The sequence below is a fragment of the Apis cerana genome, linkage group LG1 (assembly GCF_029169275.1).
Source record: "Apis cerana isolate GH-2021 linkage group LG1, AcerK_1.0, whole genome shotgun sequence".
Taxonomy (NCBI): Eukaryota; Metazoa; Arthropoda; class Insecta; order Hymenoptera; family Apidae; genus Apis; species Apis cerana.
In genome coordinates this window covers 12,964,780-12,989,786 of record NC_083852.1, presented here as the reverse complement: position 1 = coordinate 12,989,786, position 25,007 = coordinate 12,964,780, and the positions used below count along the sequence as shown (strand labels likewise).

Sequence of the window (25,007 nt, the reverse complement as noted above, 5' to 3'; positions counted from 1 at the left end):
GCGAAGAACAAAGTGGAACTTGAAGCAACGGTTGTTTTGTTTAATTAAAAAAGAAGTACTTAAACTGGGTCCTTGACCGAAGCAGCCAGCTTCTATTGGTTTATCTCTTCTATTCCTCGGTTTCGCACTGGTGTACACAGAAACGGGAGGAGAGAAGGCGCCGCGGAGCCGAAGAGTTAACTAAACATGGGAAAAGTTGACTCTCGTCTCGTTCTCGAACCGGACTGGCGTAAACACCGAACCACGGTGGTGGTATTCATTAAGAATTTCCAGCTCTCCCTTCTTTTCAAAGGAAGTTGCGAATTAAAGTCTTTCCCGCAAAATCGAGCGAAAGAAGGCGGAGAAAACATGTTAAAACAACTTTCTTTCTTCTCAAACTGGAAAATTTAGAACTTGAATGCTCAAAGATTCGAGTTGTTACAGTTTTGAGAAATAATGTGAATGATTTATGCAAGAAAAATCAAATAAATATTATTTAATTTTTAAATTTAATTTCTTTCTTTAATTTAAAGAAGATAAAAAATAAAAAATATATTAAAAGAATATTGTGTCTTGTCAAATTACAAAATTTATGAATTTTGAAGAACTAACAAATTAGAATTAATTAAACAAATTGTTACTACTATTTAAAACGCGATTTAAATTCTTAAATTTTCATGAATTTAAGTTTTTTCCTTAAATTTTATTAAAAGGAGATGAACAATAGGACCATCATAAATTCATAAATGCAATATAATTGCCAATTTCGGAAAATGAACAAGATATATTACATAAGCATAATAAAATGTTAATTCATAAGAATCTTTTTTTAAACATATCAATCATCTTTATAAATTTTTGCTTTTAATGTTTTTTTTAATTGTTAAATAAATTGTTGTTAATTATAATTTTTTAAATTGAAACTCAAAACTTCGAAATAATTATCATAAATTCAAAAAATAATATGCAAAAGCACATTACGTAAATATAATTGTTTCGTTTCTATAAACTAATGAACTTTTTAAAATTTGAAAAAAAATACAAAGAATAGAAAAAAATTATTTTTGATAAACTTACCATTAAGTAATGTCTGAATTCTGAATTTTGATGATCTTTATGTTGTAGGAAATAAAATTTTAAATAATTTTTTTGTATATAATCCTTAATTTTTAAGATATTTGTAAAAAATGCTTGTTATTATTATGTTGAAATTTGAATATTCCATGAAAATTATTGTACTCAATATTTGTCTATTGAGAGCTTGTACATTCGACGAATCCTTCAAATATGAAAATATAAATTTTCCGTGACAGAAATGAAAAAAATGACATAGATATCAAGTGTAAGACATATTTTAAATCATCGCATAAATGACGATAATAGCATTATTTTTTGCAAATATCTTGAAAATTAGTCGATGATTATATATATAGAAAAAAATTGTCAAAAATTTTCTTTTCTATATATTTTATATTGATTTTTTAATAATTACAAATTGGAAATTAATATTTCAAAATCATTAATCAATCAAAAAAAAGAGAAAAAACAATGCTATGCAATTATAATTTTTTTTTTATAAATTTTTACTAATTCAAATCCTTTCTCTAAATTCTAATAAAATTCTACAAAAAAATACAAAAAAAAATGGTATAAAGTTATTTTCTTTCGACTTAAAATTAAAATTTCATAAATCTATAAGTTTTCACAAAATCTTTTTTTCAAAATTTCTAATGCAAACCAAAGATATAAAGAATGGAATAAAATTATTTTCTCTTATCAAAAATTTTATCAAAGAAAATTTATTTAAAGAAATTAATTCCAAAAAAAAAACAGAGCAAAATAAAATTATTATACAATCACAGTTGAATAATCTACAAGAGTTTGTATGCGAAGAATCGAGTGTTATAAATTCTTCTTCCACCTAAGAGGAGCCGCGAGATGGTCTCTGGTCTCGCGTTTTGCGCAACTTTCTTTTCGCGACTGAGAAAGGGCATGAAACGGCAGTCTCTCATTCTCTCGGGTTTCCGGCGAGCATTCGGTCAGACCCCCCCGGGATTTCAGAATATGTGTATAGAAGCGCGTCATCTCTTTCACACACCCTGCCGCAACCCTGAGGGCCGGAGATCTCCGAGTTTCTCTCTCGGCTCGGTGGAATGGCCGGCGTGACAAGACACAGCACAAAGGAAAACTTTCATCTACCACCCGCCACGGAAACAGGGTCGCCGGCCGTGGCGTCGTCGCAACGCGCCGAGCAAGAAAGAAGCGGAAGGTTTATTTCTCAGGAGGGAGTAAGAGGCCAAGATTTATGTATACTCTCACCTGCTGACGCGGCGCACGGTTTTTCTTTCGGATTTCATAGCGGCGGTTTGTGTATACGATCGGATGGATACCATTCTTGTGCAAGGATTCATGCTGGAAAGTAAATTTTTTCTAGAAATGACATTGGTTTAATGTGATTTGAAAAGGATAAATACAACGAATTATATATAACAAATAAATATTATATTCTTGTGTAAAAAAAATTCTTAAATAATAGTAGTAATATTTTGAGTAAGAATGGTGATGAATTGGAGGAAATTTTATACATTTTATAAAATTTTATAGAATGTATAATAATAATAATCTTTGAATTGGAAAAAATAAAAATAGAAAGAAATTTTAAATTATGTATATTTGTAATACCATTTAGATTTATATATTTATAAATTGAATAAATCTTTCTACCATTTCAATTATTTTTGTACTAAAGAGATTGATCAAAATCTTTTTTGTTATATAATTATGTAAAACATTTTTATTATCTAAGAATATAAATATTCTGTTAAAGATTCTAAAATATCGAAGAATTGTAGACTTATGCATAACAAATTGAATATAATCTCGAAAAACTAAATTTTCTCTGATTTTTTTTTAAATAATATTTTTTTTCTTTTCAACGCTTTGAAAATTCACTAATAATTGAATATTATTTATATTTTACAATATAAAAAAATTTAAAATATAAAAAAGATATATTTAATAACAGAAATAATGAAAAATATTCAAATTAATAAAATTCTATATATATATATATATATATATATATATATATACACATATATATAAGATGTTAATATATTTGCGAGACTTTCCTTGAGAGTCGAGAGACTTTCCAAAGATCAAATAAAAACAAAAATTGAAAAAAAAAACTGGTTGAAGTTTATTTATATAGTTATTAAATTAGAAATAATTTAAGTTTACATTAAATAAAGCAAAAAAAGTACAACAATAATATAATGAAAATAAATTTCATATATTTATATATGTATAAATTTTTTACATATTTTTTCCATATAATTTCTCGAGTAATACTACATAACGAAATTCTATTTTTCAAAAATATATTCTTTCATTCGCTTTCTCATAGAAACTCTAAGATCGAATGTTTTTCGACATCGAATCTCTCTGTACGTGAAATGGCATGGATGGCGGTTCAAAGCAGCGAGCTGCATCGATTTTCTCGTGGAAAGTCTGTACACGGATATGTAACACAAACGTCTTGCGGTCTTCGACTTGTCCTTACATATGTATCGTTTGTGCCCGCTTATATCGTAGATAGGCCGCGTTGACAACAAACCGCGAAACAGCTTCTCGACGAGTTTTCCTGGTATCGACGACGCTAAAAATGGAAGCAATTGACTGAGAAGTTTCCTTTAAGATCGCATCGCTGTCTCGTTCTTCCGGATGCCATTCAACGTGACTGTTTAATATCTCCGATCGCATTTCGATCGCTTACGTGCAAGTTTTACCAATCGAGAGGTTTGAGTCGTTCCATGGGAGATGTATAATAAAATGCGCGTCGTTGAAAGTATTACTTGATGATTAAATTACGTTGAATTTCTTTGCGATAAAAATTGCCATAAAAGAGATTCTTTTTTAATTTTTACATTCGTATAAATACATTTACACGAACAGTTAGTTGAGAGAATTTTATAATTTTATTTTATCAAAAGAATCAAAAAATGAAAGAAATGGATACACAAATTAGATAGATAAATTTTTTTGTATCTTTTTTGTATGATACAAAAACAGAAAAATTAAATTTTGTTACGAATAATATTATTATTAAAGTATTAACTTGTTATTTAAAATATAATACTCAACTCCATCTACACAGTCGTGCCGTCGTCATTTACCTCTTCACAGAAATACTAACAATTTTAAGACGAGGATATTAAAATTCCAGTCTACCAATGTTTATTTAATATATCTGCATATTTATAGATATCGTAAATGTGCGCGCGGAAAGCCAGCTTATTCAACGCCCGAAGCATGATACCCCTGGGCTCGGCGTGCTAAGCAATAGGTCGAAGCTTCTAATTAAAGGTAAATAATCGCGCGGCCGGCTAGCGCATGAATACGAGGCCGTAGGGAGCTCGTTTGCACCCTGCTACGCTACGGTTTGACACTGGCCCGAGGGTGAACACACAACTGGTCACGTTGACTGTATTCCGTGGAGACGGTAGAAAGCAACGCAAGGAAATTTCCTATTCCCTCGTAGGAACTCATCCTCCACGTATCATTCCGCGAACTATTTCGTTCTAAAGATGTTTTAAGAAGAATACTGACTTTATAGATACTTATACAGAAATGATCTTTAACTTGGAACAAATTATTATTCCATTCTTAAATTTGCGATCTCTTATTTTGACATCAATTCGTTTTATTTTGAAAAAGAAAAAAATAATAATTATAATAATAAAAGAGATAAGTTGATAAAAAGTTAAAAATAAAATGAAGTTATGAGATTCGGTGTTTTCCTCTCCCAGATATATTCAATGTTATCGCGACAAGTGAAAACCTTGTTTCGGGACTACGTATTGAAATATTTATTTAGAGTGACAGTCGGTTCGTTAGACACTGTCGCGCGTCATATTGACGTGATACATTCGTTATTATTAAATTTTCACGGATCTGTGGACAAAAAAAACGAGGATTACGCTAATTAAATAAATCTTTAACACATTTATAAAAAATAATAAAAGAATTCAACAATACAAATCAAGTATGCTAATTACAAATGTAAATTACATTCACATATTTAATTTTATTTATATAAAAATCTACTTTTGAAATGATAATAAAAAACTATAATTCTCTAGCTATTAAATTAAAACGACATACAAAAATTTCATAATAATACTAAATAACTACGATTTACACGAATAATTATTATAGAGATCATAAGATAAGAAATTAATTATTAATTATTCTATAATGTTATAAATATATATATATATTGATCTTCTCTGATCTGTTTCTCAAGTAAATTAAAAATAAAAAATTATATTGCAAGTCATGTAGATTTAATTAAAATAATTTTTTTTAAGATTGAAATCTTAATTTGATAATGTTATAAATTTTTAGTTTGATATCATTAAATATGTTAAAAATTACTTAATATGCACTTACTACATAAACGTATTTTTGAACTAACAGATCTTCACAAGGATAAAAGCTTGCTGGTCGATAGTTTATTTTTCCAGGGGAGGTTGTGGGACGGTCGTCAGCTGGCGTCCGACCGGTTATCGGTCCGCCTCGGCTGTCGGCGACCGGTTTCAATTTGCAGGTCAGGTTATTTTGTAGGTTTGAAATGGCGGGCAGCGTGCCGCGGCTCCCGGACCGGCTCTTGTCGGCAATTTGCAATTTCCTGCCAATTCTGCTATCTCGCTGGTGTGGTACGCGTATGGCAACACACACCATATTTCGCCGTACCTTAATTTAGGAACGCCGAACTCGCGTTATCCGTGCGCATCGGGTCCGCTCGCATTACCGGACCCTATGTAACCTAATCTCGGTAACGAATTCGGTGAACGTATTTCCCATTCGACGATTCCGAATTCGTAGCCTAGGCTTTCCCTCTACCAACGAATTGTCTCTCCGGAACAACGAAGGGACGAATAAAAGATCGCTAATGTATGCAAAACGCGTAATGTTCGATCTACTCGAATCGAAAAAACCTCGTGGCCATCGCTGCATGAAGAAATAAACATTTGTAAAGATTACGAAATAATCAGTGAATGCACTATTCGTAAAAATTGAAAGGTTTTTAATCTTTATATGTATAACTTTTTTAATTTATATAGAATATAGAATTCACAAGAATTTACTCTTTTATTTTTATTTACATCATTTGATTTCTATTCGATTTAAAAAGATTAGTAATCTGATCTATTTCGAATTTAATGTAGTTTGTTATTGATCAGGTGAAGATGTATATTTTATGAATAATAAATTGCAATTTTTTTTAATATAGTGGGTTGCAATTAAATAAAATTTCTATTATAGATAAGATTTATATTTACATTGTTCTTTATATCCTTAATTTTTTTTTAATTTATTATTATTGTGAATCTTTAATTCTACGCCGTCTTAAATTATATAATATGATAATATTTCATGATAATATTGAAAATGAAAATCATCATTTACTTATCATAAAGACAATTTCTGATTTGTGTCAAATTCATAATATTTAATATTGTAGACTTTATATTAGAACAATCAGACATAATATAAATGATTACAATTAAAACAATATAATGAAAATAAATAGGTCCATATAATCTATATTTTAATTATAAAAATAAAATAGTTTATAATAATTCACAATATATTTTCATAATTCACAATATTACAAGAGATATTCATAATGAAAAGAAAATTCTTTTTTTAATTCACATATGATATATGATTTTTGTGGAATTTTACATAATATGAGTAATTTATTAATATTTTTACATTTTTTAAGTCTATAAAAATTTTTGACATCATTCAACTTTTAATTTTCATCATTTTCCAGTAATGAAATTTTAATGGATTCCAAAATTATGTTAAATAATAAGTTTTAATTAGATTTTAAATTTTAACGAAAAGATAAAAGATTTAAAATTCAATCTTTAATAAAAAATAATTGCGAATCTATAATGTATGTATTGAAATAAAAATTAGCATAAAAAAATAATTCAATAATCGTTTTAATATTCATTAATTTATTCAAATTAAGAAAAGAAAATTTATGCATTATGAAATAATTACAATTAAGTTATATCATGATTATGTTTGCATATCCAAACATTAAAAAACACAAACATTTTAGTCTCTGTAATATATTTATAATATATAATATATATATTTTATTATATATGTTTTATTTACTATTTTATTATATATGTAATATAGATATTTTTTTTCCATAAATAACATCTTATTGAAATGAATTTACTAATTATACATCAAATATTATTTAAAAATAAACAGACGAGGATTATTATTGTGATAAATAAATAAGAGTCGAATTATCATATGTGCATCCGAGAAACCGTGAATATACATCGGGATATAATTAATACGATCAAAAGTCATTATTTTTATTGCACTATTGAGTATGAAATTCGATTTCCTTATTCTTTTTTCCTTTCTGCCTGGATTTTTATAGATTACTGATCAAAAAATAATAATTAGTCATTACTTTTGATTTTGTTGCTCGATAGATGAAACAGTTATCATATTAATTATTTCATACACAAAAAGTTTGTGACTGAACTAACTAGTCAATATTAATTGCAATATTTCTTGAGGAATTATTTGTTTTCTTACTGTTACTTTTACTGTTACGAAATATATAATTGCATTTTAATTATTAAATATTAATTAATTAATTATCTTTTTATAAATGGATTGATTAAATTTTCGAGAAAATCGCTTCAAATTTTCCTTCTTATATAAATGACAATAATTCAGATGAAAATAATAATTAAATAAATTTAATTTTATAATGGATATATATATTAGATTGATATATACATAATTTTATTCGAAGATGAAATAAAATATTTGAATTACTCAAAAGGCAAACTGATCAATTCCATTTTTTAAAAATTTTTGAATTTTTATATCAAAATATATATTTAATTTTTTAATTAATGAAAATTTCTGAATGATATATTATTATTTAGAATTCTGATTTCTGAAGAATTTTTTTTATTTAAATATAAATAATTTATTAATAATAATATTTAAATTAGATTACTTACAAAGGAATTGTTTTTTTTTTAGTTTGATTTATGTATAAAAATATATATAAAATGGAAATATATATAAAAATATCCTCAATAAGTTAAAGATGATCGAATTAAATAATTTCTTTAATTCTTAAATTGTTTCTAAAATGACTTAAAGAGACTAAAGGATGTATTCGAATATTCGTTCAATTTCGTTAGAAAAATAGTGAAAGAATTATACATGAAAACAAAATTAAATGAATAAAAAAAATTTGCAAACATTATTTATATTAAAACAAAAAAAAAATTCTTATTAAAAAACCATTAAAAACTAATTTTTTCCACATTCTACAGAATTATTCTCACATACTTCCAAATTTGCTTTTTATCAACGTAACTTATTACGTGCAAAACGAGTGTGAAACAAAATTTAATCGTTTTTTTCTGTTTTTTTTGTTTTAGGTAAGCGCTAATTTTTGCTAGTGTGGCCATTTCCCATTGTTTTCTACAATGGCCCTGGGGGTGTTGGTCAGGTACTGAGCATTGTCGGATAAGAGAACAACGAGAATCACAGGTATTCTAGCAAGCTCCTTTATTTCTAATTGCATTTCAAGTTAATGAAATACGCATAATCATCTCCGAGGCTCATGGAATTTAAGCACAATTCCGCAAAATTAAGCGCGCGAACTCCGCGTGGTCTTTTCCATCTCCTTCTGTCCTCTTTCCTCTTCTCTCTCTCTCTCTCTCCTCATTTCCCTTCATAATATATTCTGCATATATACAAGATGCATTTCTCAAGGTATATATACATTCGCAATATTTTTGCTTGAATTTGTCTTGTTTTGTGTATGTTTGTATGTTTTGATCTATTAATCGAACCTTGGATGAGAATTAAGAGAAGTTAACTTATTATATTTGAGAATATTTAATTTCCATTTAATATATTATACAAATTTATAAATACAGTTTTGATTTTATTTTTATTAGTGTAAAAATAATTTTTGAATATTTCAATTTTATTTTAAATACGTGTTGTTATGGTAAAAAAAAAAAAAATCAAAATTGTATAATTATTTTTTAAAGAAAATTTGTCTCTAATCTTCCAGATTTAATAGATGATTTTTGTAGATTTAATTTTTGAAATGTTAGAATTATTATTTTTATAATTTTATTATATTATTAACTATAATATTTTTTTTACTCTTATTATACAAAATTGCAAATTTGTATAATTTATTGATAAAATTATTTTCACAGAAATAGAAAGATTTATTATATAGATTATATAAGATATTAAAAATTATATTATTGTTACTGAACAAATTTACAAAATTAATGACAATAATAATTTTTATAGTAATAATTTATGATATTTCAAAAATTAAATTCAGATTTTAAAATTTTTTAATTCTATCTTATATGTATATATTATATGTATATAATTTAAAATATTATATTAAGAAAAAATGGAAAGTTGAAAAATTATTAATAGTATTTAATAAGACATTTAAGAAATGTTTAAAATTGAAGGAAGGATTGAAAATTGAAAATTGAAGGATATCCAATTATGATAAATTTCTCATTAATTTTCTTTTAATTATTTTAATCATCTTTGACATTCATATTATTATGTTTTCTATTGTATTAATTATTGTATTAATTATAATAATATTAATTATTTGATTCTATATAAATTATAAATAGTTTCTCAAATTATACAATAGATACAAATACTATAGGTAAATTTTTTTGAATCTTCTATTCAATATATTTTATTATATATAATATATTTTTTTATTAGATTTTAATTAATTCAAAAAATCATGGATATAAAATGTTGTAAATTTTTATATTTGTTTTTAAACTTTCATTGCATGCAATCATTATCATTTTAAAACTAATTATTATAATTATAAATAAACTAATTATTATTATCAGTGTATTTTAGCAAAATGAAAATTTTTTTAGACAATAGAATTTATTATAGTATTTGAAATATTGTTTCATAAATTGCAATTAATTGCAAATGATAGTTCGATTCTTATTCGGAAACAAGAGCACGATGCTTGATCCTCAATTAACATTAACAAAATACAAACTACAAAATAGTGTTTTGAAGATCGTGTAATTTTGAAACTTCGCTATTGTTCTCTTTACAAAGTTTTGAGAATATTCCTCGAGTTTTTGATTTTTAGCATCATGAATGAATAAAAATGACATATTGTAATTTTAAGATTTTATGAAGACTATGTATTCCTAGAATTTAGAACGTTTTAATTATAAATTTTAATGCGACTCTTCGAATCATGCAAAACATACAAGATTTTGTGGAAATACATTTTAATGGAATTTAATGTTTAAAATGTTAAAAGTTAATTTGATTTAAAATGACTAGTGAAAAATACATTTTCAGGATAAAAAATATATATGTATTTTTCTGAGAATTATAAAGCAGAACGAGAGTTATAGTTTCGAGATGTACAGTTATGAAAGAATCGTGACACTGGATAAAATGTGACGCTCGAATTCGATCCGCGAAGTGTGAAATTAGTCGTTGCTAGTTGTCGCGTGTCTACCGCGAAATTTACATTTCTCCATTATCACACGTCTAAATTTTCAAGCTGCGCTCGAAGTTCATGCTCGTGGACGTTTCATCCGAGGTCTCATTTTAAATTTAAACGTTTTAAAAAGCATAATCAACTTTCATGTTTAATCTTTTCAGCTTGTTTTCACTTTAATTAATTGTACCTTAACTAAATATATTTTTTTAAATTGAGTATATTTTTTAAAAAACTGATATTTTATCAGTTTTATGATATTTTATGATATTTTATTATAATGTTTTTCTTCTAAAATATAAAAAAGAAATAAATTATTATCAATATTTGAAAAATAAATGTAAAAAAAAATAATATAAATCAAAAATTTTTAAGAAAACAATTGAACGTTATTAATTTTTGTTTTTTTTCTAGAAAATTTAATTTTTTATTTTAGTAAATTTGAATTTTAATAAAATATATATTATTATAAAATATATTTTATATTAAGTAATATTATTCATTTGCAAACAAATTATACTCAAATTATAGTTTTTTTAATTTAGTCTTATAATTTGTTTTAATTTAATTTTATTATAATTTTTTTTATAATTTATTTATATATATTTTATATATATAAAAATGTGATTGTTTCCTTAAAAAAATTTATTGAAAATATTAATTTTATAAATTATTCTATGTTATATCCTATGTTATATCATTGATTAAAATAATAAATATTGACTAAGCAATAATGATTCACATTAATTATTAGTTTCATTTTAATCATATATATTAGAGAAGATTAATTCTTGCGATCTACAAATTATTTAATTTATTGTGCATTTATCATATACCGTGATTTATCGTAATAATAAATGTAATAAGATATAAATCTTACAACCAGTTCGACATTGTTTATCGAGTTCCATTAATAATAATAACCATTAATAATAAATAGCAAAAGGATCTGAACCTTCGAACGCGATTTGCACATTCCGGATGCACAGATCCATTGTTGTTCCGAAACAAGTATATGGAAAGTATCGCATGACTGTACACTTCCAAACACGTAGCCAGCCTTTTCCGGTTCGTAACGACGGTTACTCGTGCGGCCATTTTCCGAGGGATTCGTATTTCATTCGTGCGCGCAGAATTTCGATGTTCCTTTTGAGCCGTGCTATAAATAGACTCCCCGGAGGGAACAAAGAAACATGGCGTCGTTTCCGCCGCGTCCTTCGCGAACCCTATTAGAAAACCCGCGAACATAAATCTTTGTTGCTGCATCGAGAGCAAACTACTTTTTCTTTTTTTTCTTATTTCTTTCATTTCATACTTTCTTTTCTTTTATTCTTTCGTTCTTTAATTATTTCTTTTATCTTCGCTATGGATAAGTTCAATTTTTTTTAAAACTTATTTTGATGCAAATGTAATTTTATTTTATTTCGAATTAGAATTTTATTTTTTTAAAGAAAATAGTTTTAATTAATATGAATATTTATAAAATTAATTAAAAAATTAAATTAAAAATATTATAATTTATTTAAATTTGAAAAAATCGAATTACTAAAAAGTTTTTTTTAATAATTTGGTTAAAATTCAATTATATTTGTTGATTGTAAATATAAATGTTACATTTTTCATAATATTTATTTCATGAGATTTAAAATAAATTATATTTAATTAGTATTATTTGAGTTTAAGATACTTAAAATTTCTTTTTTTTATTTTTTCTATATAATAATTTTATAAAAAAAAGAAAATTATAAAAATAAGTCTTCATTTAACAAATCACATTGATTTGGTTTTACGATATATACATATATCGTATAGATCTGGTATATACAATGATAGACATCAAGATCCAAGAATCAAGTAAGATAAATCTGAGAACAGCAAGTCTAAAAGTCTACCTTTCGTTTCAAGGAATATGTTTAACATACAAATGATTATTTTTTACTTTCTTTTTTCCGTAGTTAAACATTTACATCGGAGAAGGAACGCAAACGACTATGGATGAACGCTTTGATCGTTTCTTTGCCGCTCGCATCGGCGGTCGTACGTGGTTATGACTAAGAATTGCCTTCTTTCGAAAATTTCCGTGAGTTTATCAATAGGGAGCTTCGATTTTCTTTTTCATAATTTATTATATGAATATTAAGGACAATAATGGATATTTTGAATGCCCATTACATAGAAGGAACGATCGTTTTCTTTAATAATTCTTCCTTAAACTTTTAATCAAAGAATATTTTTGTATTTAGATTTTTTTTAATGTTTAGTTTTAGATTTACAAATTCATAATTTTAATTTTTCTAATTTTGAATTATTTCAATTGAAAAGATTTAATTAATTTTAATTAAATAATATTTAATTAATTTTATGTTAAAGTATCATCCTTGAGATTGTAATTGAAACTCGAATCTCTAATTGAATGGTTTAAAAGCTAATAATTAAAATTTTTTCTGATAATGATTTGTGTAATTTTATTATATGTTATAAATTTCAAGTAAAAAATTAATTACATTACAATATCTTTATAAATAATAAAATTTTTCGTATCTTTATGTTATTTTTCTTCATATCAATATTGTTATTTTTATATAATTAATTTTTAAAAGCTTTTAATTATCTCGTTTTGAATATTTATCGTTTTAAACTAATTTATTTCTAAATATTCCTAAAGAATTATTGTTATATTTAGATCTTAATCTTTTTTGAAGTCATAAATAATTTTAATTTTAATTTTTTTAATCTCATTTTTATTTATATAAATTTAAATAATATATAATGTTTTCATGCGATGAATTTTATTGTAACAAAAATTGAATTCAAGAAAATTAAGAAAAAATTATAAATAATTCATCAAATCATATAGTGTATTATATAAAACATCAATAAACATATATTATGTTACATAAAAAAAAATTCATTGATTTCAGTATGTCATTAAAATGAAGGTTCTAGGTTCCATAAAATTTGCACGAATGCATCAAAAAATCATGTTATGTTTTTCTTTTATAAATTTTATATTTATATTTATATTTATCAATTTTTTTATAAATTCATAATTTCTCTTACGAAAATCCTATAATTTTAATTACCTTGTTTAAAATTGTGAATTCTCTATCTATCTATTTATCTACATAAGCTTTCTAACGAGGAAAAAAAAACAAAAAAAAAAAGCACTAAATTTTTTGCATCTTTATGCAACGATATTGCAAACAGATTGGTGAATATTTGCAGATCCAAACGAATAGTTTCTTTCTTACTGTATAAACAGGAACAAATTACTTGCTACTTTTAAACGTAGATATTTCGTTTGGACTATTTCGTTAAAAGTATGGTACATTCACACGAATCCTTGAATTTCAATTTAAATTGTGTTAAAGGTTACAGAATATACACCGTTCTTGTTTGAATTTACCGCATTTCCCTAATTGTTCTAACTGCACACACTCGTTGCGACGGGATTCTCATAGTCTCGAGTGCATTACCATATTTCGAGATTTACAGGGGTCGGACAAGGGATTAAACAAGGACAATATTATTTTTTCTTCATATACAGATCCATGGAATGATATCATATATGTATTTTCGCCGCTTCTGAATTATAGCCCAGAGCATTGTTTCTTGTGGCCGACGCGAGAGGTTAGGAATTTATGCGCTGCAAGATAGCGCCACTATATGCGTGTATCTTGGATTATGTTGAACAATGAGAAATTATTATTGCGATAATATATAACGATATTAAATATGAATTGAAATTAAGTAGCTAAAGAAAATTTTAATCATTTTAGTTTCTTTTGAATTAAAAAAAATTATTTAATTATTTTATATAGATTCCTTTCAAGGATTTTAAGTGAATTTGAGAGAGGATTTAATGAGAAGAATTAAAGAAATTAAAGATTCATATCTATTTGAAATTTTTTAGTGAAAGTTTAACAATATTTTGTACCAAGTATGGATATGGAATTAAGTTTTAATTAATCTGATCAAATATAATAAATCTCAGCAATTTTTATTTTTATGTTATTTTTGGAAAATTCTTCATTTTCGCTCATTTATACTATATAATTTGCTAAGTAATTTTATTTCTAAATATATTTCAATCATTATTTTTATTGAAATCTTTCGAAATCATTATTAAATCTGATTATTTTTCAAGAATTTCTTTCGAATTTCTAAATAAAATAAAGTATAATTTATAATTTTTTTTTTTTAATTATTTTTTAATTATCTTTAAAGTTTCAAACTTAAAACTTTTAAGTCTTGTAAACTTCGCTATACAATCTATGTGATAAAATAATCATCATATATAATTTCATTATTAGATTAAACAATTTTTAAATATATATGAAAGAATGTAAATGAAAAAAAAATATAAAATATATTATATGCTTATTTCAAAACAATAAAAAAACGGCAAAGTTCAATTTTTGGAGATAATTAATATTAATATGTCAGTATTGATGTGTTTTCTTCTTTCATTTTTTATTATTTTAACTTTAATGCTGACAGAGAATTTTGGCATGAAATCTAAGTTGAATTCATCGAATACATTGATCCGACGATGTTCCAAATAACTAGTTGAAGGCTGAAAAAGAGATTCTTCTATTTTTCCACCGGGAACGATAAATTAAAATTAGCACGCGAGATTTGGGAGGCCAGAATTGAATACTGTAAAAAGGAGGGTCGAACGAACGGAGTGTTATTTATATATTTCAACATGCATTTGATCGTTCCGATTTTTTTTTCCTTCATAAAATTGAGGGGATTCAATCAGCGCTTATCGATCGATTTAATTCAGTCGATAAGCGGAAGTTGATCATTGGAATCCGTTTATTAAATCATCGTCGAATTAAATGATCTATCAAGTGAAACGAGTTAAATACATATAAATTATTCAAAATTGATCAAAGTGTCCGTCAGTTTGAAAATTAAATATAATTTATTAAAATAAAATCAATGAATCAATGAAAAAAACGATGTTATTATAAACAATGTTATATAGTTTTTCTAAAAGTAAAATCATAATAAGAAATGATAAAATTCATATTTATATATACATGAAGTATTAGTATAGCTATAGGTAGTGAAAATCCAAAGTAGTATATAATAAATGTCGATTGAAACTTATTAAATTATAAACAATTTAAGTTGCAATTTAACAACAATTTAAGACCAATCAATAAGAGATAACATTTTTTTATCAATTTTTTAATCACAATTTTTATTAAAAAATCTTGTTACATCTATTTTTTATTATTTGAAAATCATAAAAAATATAGAAACATTTATGTATTTTTTATAATTAATAAATAAATCATTAAATAATCAATTTTAAAAATTGTTTAGAATTTTTCAGAATTTCTTTATGAAAATTAAAATATAAAAATGTTTTTAATTTATTCATTCGTTATATAATAAATAATCAAAAAAAAAAATAGCAATAGACAATTATTGCTCTTAAATAAAAAAATTTAAAATAACATATTTTATATTTTAATTAATTGTTATTTATTAAGTAATTATAAATGTTATTATGTATATTGTATATATTTATAAAATATTATTTATATATATAAAATATAGTAGTTAATTTTTTGATATTTGATCATTTCCTCGTTCTATTATCGCACTGATATTTCGATACGACACACATATATTCCATTGTCTTTTTCGTTTCAAGAAAAATCTCTTTCAAACATATTAAAAAATTAGCCTGTCATATAGCAAATAGCTTTTTATTTTCTTCTCATTAAATTCACATAATTACGCGAAGATAACATAGCAATATCGTATGGAAACCTGCTCAAGGATGCATATTCGTGAGTCATAATAATACAAGGAATTAGAAGCTAGCAATTAGAATTCTTGCGACATTAAAATTTTAAAATGCACGGCATTTTTTTTAATATCGTTTGCACCGTGACTTCTTATTAAACAGGAAATTCAAGAAGCCTTTATTCATTTGATAAAATTTTCAGTTTCCATGAAATTCGAATTATTTCTCTCTTTCTCTCTCTCTCTCTCTCTCTCTCTCTCTCTCTCTCTCTTTATATATATATATATATATATATATATATATATATATATAATATAATATAAAATAATTTGTATATTTAAAATATAGATATAAGATATATTTATAAATATATTTGTATGTCTATATTAAAGAAAAATTAATTGAAATATAAAAGTATCGTAACATACCTGTCAACAATCAGTTATTTTGAAAAATTTCTGCAAATATTAAAGAATTTTTATTGTCATTTGGCTATATTTAATCTATGCTTAGTCTGTACTCATTTCTCCTAAAATCATTCCTACTATATATTTGTTAACATTTCTTATAGTTTCTTTTTGATCAATTATTCCTATAATCATGAATTTCAATAATATCATCTTATGGTATCTTATGATAAAATTGGAAGAATTTCCGCATTCGTGGACGTAATTCTACTAGGAGATGGATAAGGGGGATGGGATTCTAAAGAAAATTTCAATCTCCCAAGATAGAAGGAATTTCAGCAATAAGAAAAGTAGCGCAAGAATGATGAACAGATTTCAAGATGTCCTTCAAATTCCTTGAATATCTTCTAAACATGATTCTATTAAAACCGAAAGATTCTACATTAATATATTAAATACTTTAAGATTATTTAAAATAATAATAAAAATATACAGAGAGCATAATATATAAAATATTCAAAATAAAGCTCATTGTATAATACTAAACAAATCACTATATAGATTCTTTCTTAAATTATATTCATAAAGATTTAAATTTGAAGTTGAACTATTGATTTTTAGTTAAATTGAATTTTGAGGAAAATGAAGAAAAGCGATAATATTCCAAATATAAAATTTTAATTGCGAATATTTATTTGTTTCCAAAATAATAAAAAGTTTTCGATACTATAGATTGAATGTTATTTATGTTGTTTGTATGTTATGTATATATTGTTTATGATATTTATACGTGAGTGTGTATTTGTCTATTATTTTTTATACAACGAATTATGAAACTGATATCGCATCGTCGTCTATTATAGTTAAAGTTACATTATATAATAATAGTAATAGTATAATAATATTAAAAATTAATAAAAATTTCCAACTTTTTTAATTTTCTTTCATAAAGAAAAAGTAAAGTATTAATAATTTATTATTCTTTTAATGATTAAAAAGTGTACATTTACAATCAAATTAATGAAATTACAATGTTTTGTTGTCTAAACTTACATGTTAAGAGATTATGGCAGATTTTCTTTTGTTTTATAACAGTTGTTTTATAATATTATTCTAAACGGTAGTTTTATATAACGGTATTGTTCTTTAGTTGCATAATAGCACTATGTACTTACAAATTAGATATCTTGCTAAAAAATTATAACGTAATTCATAATAAGCCTGCACGATTATTCCTAGAAATATTTTTCAATTTATACATCTTCAATCTATTTTCTTCATTGCTGCAACATTATATTAAAAATATATTTGAATCCTGTTCAAAAGATAAATGCATGAAGTACTCACTAAAAATACAATACAAGATTGTAGATAGAATATTAGAGCATCGTAATTTCGATATGTTCCGTTCTTGTGCTGAACATTCATAAACATTCTTGACAGTTAGTCCGCTCGTAACGACTACGTTACACGCATCGGCCCTCGTGGCATAAAGCACCGTTGTCTCCCCGAGGCTGTCAAGCTAACGTAATTTTTCTCACTTTGCAACTTACCCCGTAAATAATAGCTACGCGCTATTCCTACCTCTTCTCTCTTCTCTCTTTCGGCCTATTGTTCTTTCCGGTCTACACTACCCTCATTCGTAGTAGAACTGCATCGTAATCCCCGCGTACTCGTAAGTTGGCAACTCGAATAGAGAAACTCTTCCTCTGTTACAATTTATTCTCCACCCCCTTCTGGAGAAAGGCACTCCATTCTGGTCTACCTTTGATATTTATGGTAATACGACACCGGGGCCTATCAGTCGCGATATTCCGGCGAGATCGGGTGACCACGATGGACCAGGACGCTTTCGATCCGGAAAAGAGATAACTTCGGTTATCGAACCGAAATGAAATGTGAGCCGACGAGTTTCCAACCGGATGCGCCATCCCCTCTCGCTTCGTTCTCGCTGTGAACCATTCTTATAGTTACATTTTCTCTCTTTCTCTCTCTCTCTCTTTTTTTATTTCCTTTCTACTCGCTTTCGATGTGACAGGGGTGGAACGCGAATTTGCATTCAACCGGGGGAAAACAGCAACATGAAATCACTGAATGGAACGCAGTGACTAGTGGACATATCGCGTTACTTCTGATGGATTCCTGTTGTGAAAGGGGTAATTTGATTTAGTCAATCGGGAAGGATTTCCGGTTCCTATTTTCTTTCCAATATTTTATAGTTAATGATTATTTTAGTTTTTTAATTTATTGTATTTAATTTTTGTTCCATTGCTTAATATTTCTGGAGGAAATAGAAATTTTACTAGGATTTTTGAACTTCGATTTGTCATATAGAATTCTAAAAATTGGATTTTTGAATTTATATATTTTTTATATATTTATTCCGAGAAACATTGTTTTTTAACAAATATTTTATATATTTTGTCAAATCAAAAAAATATATAATATTTTCTATTGATTTATATATATTATTTTATATATAAAATATAAAATATAAATTATCATAAAATAATTATTTCTGTTCGCAAAAAATGTCTTATAATTGTATTTAATTTTAATCACATATCGATTCTCAGATGTATTTCAAGCATGATCAGATGCGTGTAATGTGTAACATTTCTGCTGAAATAGCGCAGTATGTAATATTGACAGTTTAGATTTAAGCAGTCATTAATCCTTATTTCTATATGCAAAATTTTTGACAATTCTTGATTTCAATTTTCTAGTAATAAAATTATATAAGAAATATCTGTAATTTAATAGCAAATATAAATAATAATGATACAATTGATTTAAAAATTTTTTAATAAGAAGTTAAATTTTATTTTAAATAGAAAGATATTGGTATAAGAGTAAATGTTAAAACAGTAAATATTATATGTATTTTGGATATTTTTATTATGATATAACTTTTGTTTGAAGTCTTATTAATTAACAGAACATTCTATATTGAATTAAAAAATCTATTTGTCGTAATCTCTGAATATATTAGGGATATACAATTTCATTTAATAAAATCATAGATTTGCAATCATATAGATTTCATTTATACTAAAAGACTTAAATTTAAATTTTATATGTAATTATTTTTTGATGCAGTTAATATTTGTAACTAAGTATTCTTACAATTAAACAAAATATTCTTAAACAATTATAATGAAAAAAAATTAAAGAATCTACTAAAATCATGTTATAACGTTTCATTTGATGACGTCATAGTGAGGATTTCCTGCGGAAAAATCACAGCCATTCAATGGAAACATGAACCGATTTCATTGGCCGATAGGACAAAAGGAGGCTTCATTGTATGAGTTGCATACGTAAACGTGAGTTGGCAAGCACAATGATTCCGATTCCAGCGACCGATAATTATATTAAAAAATCATATGTCTCGCTATGAATTGCTCAGCGAACTTCTTTATTAACAATCTGGTGAAACAAACGGGAACATTAAATCAGCGGAGGAAGTGGAAATGTTTGAAAAACATTGAAACAATCCAGGTAGAAACCGATAACTGATGCTATTTAATAAATCCAATGAAATCATTCTTCTCAGTCACGATCCCGGTAGCATACATGTATTTATTGCACGCATACTTCGTACATGTATTGGATTTGTATGAATTGAATAGAAATTAAAAAACATATGAATTTTTTTCCAGCAAATAATGTATTTACAAGAAGTTATTAAGTTTCAGCATTTTAAATCTATTTTGATTTAATTTTATTGTTAATTTAATTTTAATTTATGTCAATCATATATTGTAATCATATATTATTTAAAATGCAGCTTAAATTAATTTATTGTTATTAAAAGATTTATAATTTCGTAATGAATTCAAAAAAAGAAACGAGAATAATTATTCAAATTTTATATCTTAATTATTACTATATATAATATAATTATTAAAATTTATTAACTATAAAAAATTAAAAATATATAGTTTTCTAAACGAAAAAAATTTTGATTTTTAAATTAATAAGTGAAACTTCAAATTTCATATTTACATTATATTAAAAATTATATTACATAAACAATTATTTATATTTATATTCACATATATATGAAATGTGATGAAAACAATGATAAGCCGGATTTAATTTGAAATCCGCGGAAAATGTCGGTTTCAAGCGTCAATTATCCATATATCTATAAAATATTTTTCGTTCGGCCAAGCCGGAGAATTCAAAGGATACCAATGCAAGTCGAACGTTGGTATTCATCAGTCATTTATCTGTCAACGGCGGATAATCCAGAGACTACAGAACTCTACGGTGCTCGATGTCTCTCATCTGCTATCCGTTTCTACGTTCTATTTCTGTTTATCAGTGGACTTTCGTCGCTATGAAAAATATATTTAGTGCAAAGTGTTGCCATGATGCACTTGCATGTACTCGAACAGCTGATCGAAATTACACGCTTCTTCCTTTCGAGTCCTTCACAACCAATGAGGGTAAGGGTGGTAATGGATTCGGGGAATTCTAAACGGAAAGACCGACCAGCTGGGCCGATTTCACTGAGGTAGAACGTGGTTTCACGCGTATGAATTTATTCTTTATGAATTCTTAATTTGAAGAGAATTGCAATTCTTTTGCTGATCATTTCAGATAAATATTTTTACATAGAAAATTTTAATAAAATTTTAATGAAAATTTTCAATATTTATTCATTTCAGAACACAATAAATAGAAATACAATAAATAGAAATGATACATGATGTAGTGATATCAGAAAAAATATTAGATTCATTATGTAGGATAAATTAAACAATTGAGATTTCAAATTTGATAAAAGATATAAGAAAAATGCAAAAAGGAAAGTTAAATAATTTCTATTTTTTACTTTACTTTTTACATAAATTTAATGATGTGAAATTCTTTCTTTACTTATATCGAATTTAGTTTTACATAAAAAGATAGGATTCTGTATTAAAATTAAAATGTTTTAAAAATCAATATTTTATAAGATATTTTATATTTTTAAAAATTATATGTTGATAAAATCTAAATATTTATAAATATTAAATATCAACAATTAACAACATCATTTTTTAAGAATAGGAACTCTAATGATTAATTTGTTTACAATTGTGTATTATGATTTTCTTTAATTAATTTATATATTTATATGAAAATATATTAAAATTAAAACATTTTATTTATTTCATTTATTAGATTCGTTTTTTAAATTTTCTTGATAGCAAATAATACATTTCAAAAGATAAAAATATCGAACAGGTTTCGCTTGAAACGATATTTTTGAAGATACTTCGGCTCGTTTTGTATGTGCATATTTATTTATTATGTCGTTTCTGGTAAATGACTCGCATGATACACAATTTCTATTGTAATTGTCTCCGATACTTATGGAAATCGTGGTCTAGATGGAATTTCATAAAAATATACGTTCGAACTTCAGTAGAATTCATTTTAAGCCCCAATTACATTATTCAAATATTCCACGAGATCAGTTCTCATCCTCGTTTCGAACCAAGCTTCAACTTCTAAAATTCATCCCGCGCCATGTGGAACCTTGCTACATTGATTCAAATAATTTGTAGGCGGATATCCTGGGGGATTTCGCTAGAGAAGCATACAATTTCCACGGAGGGGTGAAACGTGAGTGTTTTAGCCCGATACATACAGAAAAAACAATTCACGCGTGAAAATGGCCCGGAGAGTGACTTCTTCAGAACCATTTCTACGCTTTTGTTCTTCGGTCCGCTTTTCCACGTTGCGAAAGGCGAACTACCCCGGTGCCAAAACTAGCTATCCTTCTTTTTTCGTTTCGATCCGCTTTTTCCGCGATCCTAAAACATCCCAAGACTGTTTAAGCGCTAGTGGTAAAGAAGGATCTGGAATCCCGCGAGAACGGGCAAATTTCCGGGTCAAGGAAGCCGAAATTGCTATCGTCTTAGGGACAGAAAGGGCTTCGGATTGTAGGTTGAACGGATCCGACTGAATCCTTCCGGTTGATCTGGTTGAAATTTTAAAGACAAGAAGCATCGATGACCTGACATAATTTGAATTGATTTATCGAAAAGTGTTTTTATGTTTTTATTAATCATTATTTTAGGTCTCTTTGATCGAATTTTATAAATTTTTAGAATACTTTTTCACAATAAGTATTAATATTTATAAATTGATGAATTAAAAACTTCATTTATAATTTTATTGTTATATTAAAAAGAATAATAAATATAAATTTATTTAGAATTTGCATTTGACATTGTTTATTACAAAATTAATACTATTATATAAAAATTTATTAATATAGTTTATTATAATTTATATTTTATTAATGAAAATTCAATATATTTTATTAATGAATAAACTATGTAAAATAATTTTGTATTTCGATTTCGGAACAACATCTATTTCAACATTTTATAAGAAAAAAAAGAAAAAAATAAAAAATATATTTTTAAAGATATTAAAAGATATTGAATTTCTTATAATTAATACATCAAATATACGTCATTCCTATTTATAATATAGATTTAAAAAAATTATATTTTGTTTCAATTCGATATGAAAAAATGATTATTAATTGGTAATAGTTTTTATATAATAATATATAATATATAATATATATAATATAATAATATAAGCTATGTATAATATATATATTATATTATTTTTTAAAATAATTAATATAATTAAAATAATAAATTTCTGTTATTAGGAAAAACAAATTTTATTTAATGCACACAATTTTTTCCATTATAAACAATAAATTAAATAATGCTAAAATTTAACATCACGAAAATATTCGAAAAATTTATTTATTAAAATTTTATTATTTTATTGTTAATGTAAAGCATTCACAAATTTAAATAAAAATCGTAAAATTAAATTTAAATTTAAATAATTATATTATTAAATTTTAATATTATATTATAAATAAGAAAAATATATATTTGATATATTTTTATGATATTGACTTTGACCATTATTTAATTTATTATTTATTGTATAAAAAATTATATGCATTAATTAAATAATATTTATATTTTTATTAACTATTATAAATGATTTGATTTATTGTAAAATAGTTCAATATATATACAATAATATAAACTATTAATAAATATATTATTAAATATATTATTAAATATAGGTTATATTCTATAATTACAATATATTCATTGAATAGTACTTTGATACAACAGAAATATATTACGTGTCCTCGATCTCTTTATTTTAAATTCCTGACCCTCCGACTCACCGAATATAGCCAGATATAGAAGTCTCGCGATTTATTTCATTTCCAGGTCAGAAGACCTGAAACTATCTTAAGGATTCTCGAAGGTTCAGGATTAGATTTAATAGATCCAAGCAAACTGCTGCTTTCTCTATATGGGGTTATGTCCAAAGATAGACACCAGTGACACAGAGAGAATCGCAAGATTGCCAATATGGCTGACAACTATCCTATTCTTCGCATTCTGAAATATACAATCTCGTGCTATTCTCGCGTCATTTCTTCGGGCAAAGTATCCTTTTCTGATCCTTCTTGATTTTCCGACAGCTTCTTTTTTTTTTCTAAAACCTTATATTAAACGCGATATGGATAATAAAATTATTAATAATTATGGATTTTGTTAATTTTAAATTATATTGTATTGTATTAAAAAAAAAATTCCAAATTTAGTCTACGAATATCTGAAATTGCAACACATATATCGATAATTTAATAATTTACTTTACACTAGAAGTAATATTCCACCATTATTGAGTTATTGATTTAAATATATTATTTAATTTGATGATTCAATTACAACATTGTAATCGTAGAATTTGTAAGCTACTTTATATTGCTGTTATGTGTACAATGATTCTGATTTCAGAAACTGATTTTTAGAAAAAAACTATAACTAATTCTGAAATCTTCAGAAATCGAAAACGATTTTGAAAGATCGCGTTTAATAAAATATTAAAAGATTTAATCATGTTTAAGATTAGTTCTCTAATTTTAAAGGAAGATCAAAAAAGAGAAAATTTATTATAAACTTGATGTAATATGTAAATAGATGAAATGATGTAAATAGCTGTTAAGAATGACATTTATTCGAAAACATCATCTCAATTCTGACGATCAAAATTTTATTATATTCCAATTAAAAACGTTCTAATAATTTAATAAAATATTTTATGGTATTTCTTTATAGCTTTTCTTAAAATAACACTTTTCTTTAAAGCGATATTTTTGCTTTCACAATATTATTTATTGATGTTTTAGAAAGTGTTCGAG

At 25.2% G+C, this 25,007-nt stretch overlaps 1 protein-coding gene across 3 annotated transcripts in view; it reads left to right on the top strand.

The window, feature by feature from the left end:
• LOC107999823 (Krueppel-like factor 7) overlaps positions 1-25,007 on the top strand; it is a 469,653-nt gene that overhangs the window by 291,773 nt on the left and 152,873 nt on the right. The window contains exon 2 of one of the 3 annotated variants that reach the window (XM_062073808.1): positions 8,484-8,595. The exons of the other annotated variants lie outside the window; for them this stretch is intronic. The gene's annotated coding sequence lies outside the window, so the exon portion shown is untranslated. The remainder of the gene's footprint in view (positions 1-8,483; positions 8,596-25,007) is intronic. 3 annotated transcript variants of the gene reach the window in all.